The sequence below is a fragment of the Triticum dicoccoides genome, chromosome 1B (genome assembly GCF_002162155.2).
Source record: "Triticum dicoccoides isolate Atlit2015 ecotype Zavitan chromosome 1B, WEW_v2.0, whole genome shotgun sequence".
In the NCBI taxonomy this organism is placed as follows: Eukaryota; Viridiplantae; Streptophyta; class Magnoliopsida; order Poales; family Poaceae; genus Triticum; species Triticum dicoccoides.
Genome location: NC_041381.1, coordinates 655149994 through 655157358, shown reverse-complemented (window position 1 = coordinate 655157358; position 7365 = coordinate 655149994). Strand labels below are relative to the sequence as shown.

At 44.2% G+C, this 7365-nt stretch overlaps 1 long non-coding RNA gene across 1 annotated transcript; it reads right to left on the bottom strand.

The window, feature by feature from the left end:
- Window positions 1-6771: 6771 nt before the first annotated feature.
- Window positions 6772-7328, bottom strand: LOC119311298. The gene is made up of 3 exons (XR_005150970.1): window positions 7229-7328; window positions 6856-7145; window positions 6772-6820 (listed from the first exon to the last, which is right to left on the bottom strand). It is a non-coding gene; the product is annotated as an uncharacterized LOC119311298 (long non-coding RNA).
- Window positions 7329-7365: the final 37 nt, after the last annotated feature.

Below are 7365 nucleotides of genomic sequence, written 5' to 3'. Positions count from 1 at the left end.
ATTACATCGAATAGTTCTTCACAAGAGAGGGGAAGAACATTGTATTGAGATCCAAAAAGAGAGAAGAGGCCATCTAGCTAATAACTATGGAACCGTAGGTCTGTGGTAAACTACTCACAACTCATAGGAGGGGCAAGGATGTTGATGTAGAAGCCCTTCGTGGTGGATTCCCCCTCCGGCAGAATGCCGGCGACGGCTCCAAGATGGGATCTCGCGGATACAGAAGGTTACGGTGGTGGAAATATTTCTTCAGGTGGCTCCTGGATGTTTTTGGGGTACGTAGACTTATATAGGAGGAAGAAGTATGTCGGTGGACGCCCGAGGGGCCCACGAGATAGGGGGCACGCCCTATAGGGGGGGGGGGCGCCCTCCTATCTCGTGGAGGCTCTGGTTGTTTCTTGACTTGCACTCCACATCCTCTGGATCACATTCGTTCTAAAAATCACGCTCCCGAAGGTTTCATTCCGTTTGATATTCCTTTTCGGTTGTTTGATATTCCTTTTCTTCGAAATACTGAAATAGGCAAAAAAACAGCAATACGGGCTGGGCCTCCGGTTAGTAGGTTGGTCCCAAAAATGATAATAATGTATAAAATAAAGTCCATAAACATCCAAAACAGGTAATATAATAGCATGGAACAATCAAAAATTATAGATATGTTGGAGACGTATCAGCGCGTCGTCCTTCTCCTCCGCCTCATAAGAAAGGAAAGACAGCCGCAGCCGCTCCGTCTGCTCCGGCGTCTAGCAGTACAAACCAGAGGCAGGCAATAGAGATACGGTCCTTCTCTGAAGACTCGAGAGAAGTTACCATACGAGAGGAGCCAGGAGGAAAACGCGAAGATCGTGCAAGCCGAAGTGACCAACTTCTTTGAAGGGGTCAAAGCAAAGAAAAATCAACCTCCGGAGGAGAAGATAGATCCGGTAAAAGCGAAGCGTACTCTGGCTGCCCTGACGAAACCACCAAAGTCTCTGGTGAAAGACAATTATGAGCGCATTCTTACAAAGTCATTTATCGAAGCGGAGCGGTCGGGAAGTACTGTCAGTGCTCAAAGGTTAGCAGAACGACGAGCTGGGAAACAAGTTGCCCAACTCGGCGAACAAGCGAACCAATCGTTGCCCCCGCTCCAGGTGTCTAGCGTCGTCGCGAATCATCCAGGCGGGATGGTGCCCGGTTATAACGATCTTGGAGATTACCTGCCCGATGATGCACATTTTGATTTCTTGGAGGTGGACGAACACAGATACGTGTACGGGAAGCCTCTCGTCAAAGATGAAAAAATCTCTAACAACGATGATGCGAAGATTCCATGATTGATATATGAAAACCTGCAGAGAGTTTGAGGGGAGGAATATTTTGACGCTCAGAGTTAAAGAGGAGCATGACCTTGTTGGAATTGATCTGTTGAATGTTCCATTTGAGGAGTTCTTCGAGTTTTTCAATCTAAAGGCCCTTGATAAGTTAATGATCACTTGCTACTGCCTGTAAGTAGTACTACTTCTGTCATTAAGTCTATATATATAGGCCAGCTCTTTCATTGCATGTATTTTTAATTATTCTCACTATATTATGCAGATTGAAGATCGCCGAATTGAAGAAAAGACAAGTAGGTGATATTGGGTTCATTAACACAAATCTCATAGATGCATATATGGTTAAATTTCAGGCCAAAGATACCGAGGCCAAGCTGCTACAATCATTTATATTAAATCAAAACAAAGCTATACTCTTTCCTTACAACTTCGAGTGAGTGTTACTGTCTTGTGCATATTCGGTTTCCCTTATTAGTTGAGGTTATAGTAATGTAATTGATGAGTTATGCATGTGTGCGTAGGTTCCACTATATTCTCCTAGAGATTAAGCTTGATCAGGGACTAGTAACCGTCTTAGACTCGAGACAAAAAGATCCAAGAAGTACGCGGACATGACTAAAATTCTAGAGAAGTAACTTAAATCGATCATTATCGCACCATATCGACAACTTCAATTTGTTCATTTCCTAATATCAACTAATTGTTTTCTTTGTCTGGCAGGGTTTGGAATAAATTCACATCAAAAACTCCAGGACTGCCGAAGAAGCTGCAATTTAGACACCCGAAAGTAAGTACTATAGTAGCATATATGTTCCACGCATCTCCTAGTGATTCAAGCGCTAGTTTCATCAATACCATTTAGTATGCTTGCTAATTATCAGTTTGACTGACCTCTATTTCTTGTAAAGTGGTTGTGGCAGGAAAAAGGGACTAATTACTGTTTATACTACATTTGCGAGTCCATCCGCCACACGACCTGTGAGCGGGGCTACTCCGAGAAATAATATGAAGTGCGTAAATAATTATATTCACAATTTTATTTTATTACCATCATTTGTGTTCAGTTTCATTTATTCATATATATGTATTGACCCCCTTCTTCAAATTATATATTTCAGATGCGGGATGAACTCCTAGCACCAGATCGTATGCGAGGAATTCAAGAGGAATTGGCGGCATTCTTTCTTGACCACGTGATCGCTAAAGACGGAGAATACCATGTGGACCCTGATGCGTTCAATTTTAATTAAGAGATTATATTGTAAAAGATACTTATATTGTATATATGTAGCCAGTAGCGTCGGATAGATATACGAGAACTTCTTTTTGGTGCCGTCAACATCAACACGTACGTGGTTTTCCTCTCGTCCTTGGCGGAACCCTAGCCGCCGCCGGGGAAGGCGGGTCTTCCAACGCCGCTCTCCGGCGGCTCCCCTCCGTCGGCGACCTCGGTCATCGGTGGTGAGGGGGGTCGCCGGATCCACGCGCGTGGATCGTTTTTACTCTCTCGTAGTCTAGGTTTTTAGGTTGTTCATCGTCTTTGCTTCGGTGATGATGATGACAACGCTGAATAAAGATTCTTTGGATCCTTTCCTAACGAGGCCATCGGTCCTATGGTTGGGGATGGATTTGGAAACCAGTCTGTTCAAGCAAGGATGGCGTGGCGGCGACGGCATCCTCGTGGTGGACCTGTGTCCTCGGGCTCCGCCGTTGCGACGACGTTTGCTCCAGCGTCGGCGCAGAGCTTGGGAGGTAGTCCAGGAGCGGATGCAGATTGTGGTCTGCATCGACGACATCTGGAAGACGGAGCATGTGCTGGGCTCGTGGTTCGTGGATGGCAGATATGGTTACCTCCTTCGGCATTTTAGTCGTGGTGGGGTGCTAGATCTGGAGTTCGATGGCGTGTTCGGGGTGTTACCCCGGTCTGATTCGTTCAACGGTAAGGGCTTTACTTTTGGTGAGCCACCTTGGAGGTCCGCAAAGCTGCATATCAGCGATGGAGCCGCGTCGAGCTCGGGTGAGAAGGTGATTGGTCATTCTTTTCTTCGGTGGCTACTGTGGTGGTGCCGGAGGCAGGTGACGGGCGTTGGTGTGAAGCTCAGAGATGTTCTGCTATCTTTTCAGTTTTGTCATGTCGGTCTTTACGTGACTTGTACTTTGTTCTTTATGATATGAATGAGACACGTATTACCATGCACAAAAAAAAGATATACAAGAACTTGTTGTTCGACCAATCTCTCAGAGAAGGAGAGGTGGTCGATATCACTTCTCTTTGTATGCATCTGTTCATGACGATCTTCTGTTTCCTTCATTTGCTTAACTAGCTAGCATGTCTAGTCCTCTCTATACGTATCATACATAGCGTCGACCAAGCACGAAGATAAGAAATGACACTTCTCTCTATTAATTAGCTAGCTAACACAATATATGAAACACCTCAATTAACCTCCAAAAACCCCCAAACCCTCCCCCCCCTTTCAAAAAAAAACCCAGCACCTGAGATGCTGACACGTGGATGCCTATTGGTCTCGGTTGGTGCCACCAACCGGGACCAAAGGGCCTCCTGCCTGGGCTTGCCGCACCGGCCACGTGGAGGCCCATCTGTTCCGGTTTATGCAAAAACCGGGACTAAAGATTTAGGGCATTAGTACCGACACTTTAGTCCCGGTTCAAAAACCGAGACAAATGACCCTCACGAACCGGGACAATAGGTCCTTTTTCTACTAGTGTACAAGACAAAGTCACAATTGGCCTCATTATAGTGCAATCTCTCCGTTTTTATTTACTCTGCATGTTAGCTTTGGTCAAAGTCAAACTTTATAAACTTTGACAAAGTTTATAGACAAAATTATTAACATATACAATAACAAATCAATACGATTAGATTCATTATTGAATACATTTTCCCATCATATAGATTTGCTATTGTAAATGTTCATATATTTTCCTATAAACTTGGTCAAACTTTGACTTCAGTGAAATCTAATATGCAGAGTAAATAAAAACGGAGGGAGTAATTAGTAGTACCAAAACCTTTTATTAGGCAGGTTAGTTAACATTTTTCTTATGGAAATGAACTTTTTTTGAGCATATGCAAATTAACTTTTGTGATGTGTGGCATTACAACGACGCGGATTTTTGGAACATGCGGCCACGCGCAGCCGATATCGAGGCCGTCCTCCCGCGCGTCGCAATTCCTAATTTTAATAGGACCTCTGGCAATACGCCGCTGCATGATTCACAAAGGTGAGAATACGACTCGTTATATGTCGTGCCGCCTGGCCCATGTTGCATTTAAGTCTCGTATGAATACACGGGCGAGATAGCCCCTCGACCTGGGAATTAATGTTTCTGGGTGTCTGGTGGGCGTGTTTTGGAGGGGTCGTCCGGTGAACTCGCAGCACATCTAGCTTTCCCCACTCGCCCGTCGACAGCAAGGTGTGGAGATGGAGTCCGCGGAAACGGAGATCGGGTCAGTACCTCTGCCCCAACATCTCTGTTGTGTTCTTTGTCTTCCCCGTAAGACTAGCCACAATGGAGAGTAACATACACTAGTAACATACACATATCCCTAGACTATGTTACTACCTCAATAGTGGGTAGTAACATAAGTGTAGTAACATGCAAAGCTTCATTTATTAGGTTATAGACTCATATTGCATTGGGACATGTGATGTTACAGTAACTAGCTAAGTTACTAGTACTACATCTCTCCTCATTAACTCATTGCCACATAAGCAAATTTGCTGAGTTGGACTCGATGTTACTACCGAAGTTACTCCCATTGTGGCTAGTCTAAGTTCATGCTCACAAAGGAATTCATGTGTTGTCTTTTTTCAATCCTCCAGTTTCTTGGCCTCCGGGTCTGGATCTGGGACATCCGATGGGTGGAGCGAGCCGCCAAATTCACCAGATTCGCCGGGTTTTGCAAGGCACTCGGGAGCACTGGCAGAGCTCGAGAGGTCGCCGAAGATTTTTGGGACATGCAGGTGCGAGAGTGGTGTGGAACAGAGCGACGAATTGGGTGATGGGTGGATTTACGTTCTGCAGGGGCAGCTGCCGCATTCATTAGTCTGTGCGTATTTATTGTGCTGCCAGAGTAACGAATTATTGCCGGCGCACTGCGGGAGGTGGGTGCGGTGTGTGGGTTTGGGTTAAATGCATTTTCATCCTCTCAAGCGATCCGTCGAACTTAATTAACAACATGCATCATTAACAAAGCCCGTTTTCTGCATCTAAACCGGCATGCATACACGGTACACACGTGATACAAATGAATGCCTAGGAGATAACTACTGCATGCTGGAACTACATCTAATCCAGTACATAAGCTGGAACTGATGACTCCACTACAAATGTTAGAACTGCTGAAACCACTACATAGCTGGAACTAGATATTGGGGGCGGTAGTTTTCAGAACTTCTACTTGTAGTTCTGACCGAATACAACATGTTGCTTCAGGAGAAAGTATCATTTGCAACGATAGAATCTGTGCACCTGATGCACCAAGTACTCATGGGCCTTTGGATGAAGAACAAAGGGACAAGATTCAGACCCGTGGTAGGCTGCTGGTACATTTGCAGAAAGCACCTTGTTCTTTGGTAGACCGCTATTTTTTTACATAATGGAACAAAGCAGGAGAAAATCCGTTCCTCTGCAAACCAACTTCGCTACATGCCTACATCTCTCGTTATTTTAACGGTTCACAAGAGCTACTACGGGAAGGCGAGGAGTTCATTTCACATAGCTAAAGCTATATGCAGTCACGCCATGTCCTCTGTTAGTTGCATCCGTACTATGCATGTGCAAAGAAATGTACCAATAACATCTCGGATGTCTCATAGCAGATGCTTTGTACATTTCTTACAAAACAGCAAAAAAAACATGGCAGTAGTATCAACGGATTGGGCAGAAACAAACCATTAATAATCTAGTTCATGACTTGAAAATCACATCACCAATTGATTGGATATATGTATAACTTGATGCGCATATTTGGCATACAAATTCTATATATGATGGCATACTTTACATGAAGCATTAAGTGCCGCTAATTTTTTTTATAGAAAATGTCTTCAAATAATTACTTCCTCTCACCGCACACATGGGAATACTTGTATTCCCTCTGTTCCAAAACAGATGACTTAACTTTGTACTAACTTTAATAAGTTGTACTTCATAAACAGGGTCTTTCAGACTATGCATCCATATCATAGAGTTACTTCACTGTTCTGTTACACAAAATTTTGAAATCATGAATCTGAAAAAAATTGGAATCATGAAATACAAAATGACTGTCAAAATAGAATGTTGTAATAGAATCAGAGACGAGAACAAGTAGTGATGCTTTCAGCTAGTTCTGTCAAACATAGAAGAACACTCTTCATTTAAGCTGTCGCTGTTGTGTCAAACATTTATATATAAATGGACATGATCCTTTTATTTAATTCAGAGAAACCACAAGGTTCAGTTTACAAGTGCACCAGCAGCCCAGATTGTACCTAGATCTTGTCCGCTCATTCTCAATCAAATGGCCCATAACTTTGTCCGCTCATTCTCAATCAAATGGCCCATAACTCGCTGGTGCATCTGGTGCACCAATTCCATCGTTGCATGGGATCTCGTTGCTTCAGAACTTGTGCATACAGCATATGGCCATTAGCACCATGTTCAGCACGCCCAAGATGAAAATGTTCCTCAACCATGCTTGGTTCTGCTCAAGCAGAGTTACATGCCGACACACAGATGCATGTGCGAGAGTAGATGCTCCCAGTGAGTACTGAAGTACTGTACATACTTGTTCTCCCACTTCCAGAAACAGCATCCACCAAACTGAAAAAACACAAAAGAAAGTTGGATTGAGATGACGATCTGCGGGACAGCGAGATGGACGCAAAGAATCTCGAAATACTTACTCCATGGCGTTCGCACTTGTAGAAATGCCTCCCTGGGTTCTCTACCATTCCAGAGACGAACCAGAGCACATTGCCGGCATTGCACTCCGGGCAGCGGATCAGACGCAATGGTGGCATCTGGGTGGAGCTATGGTGTG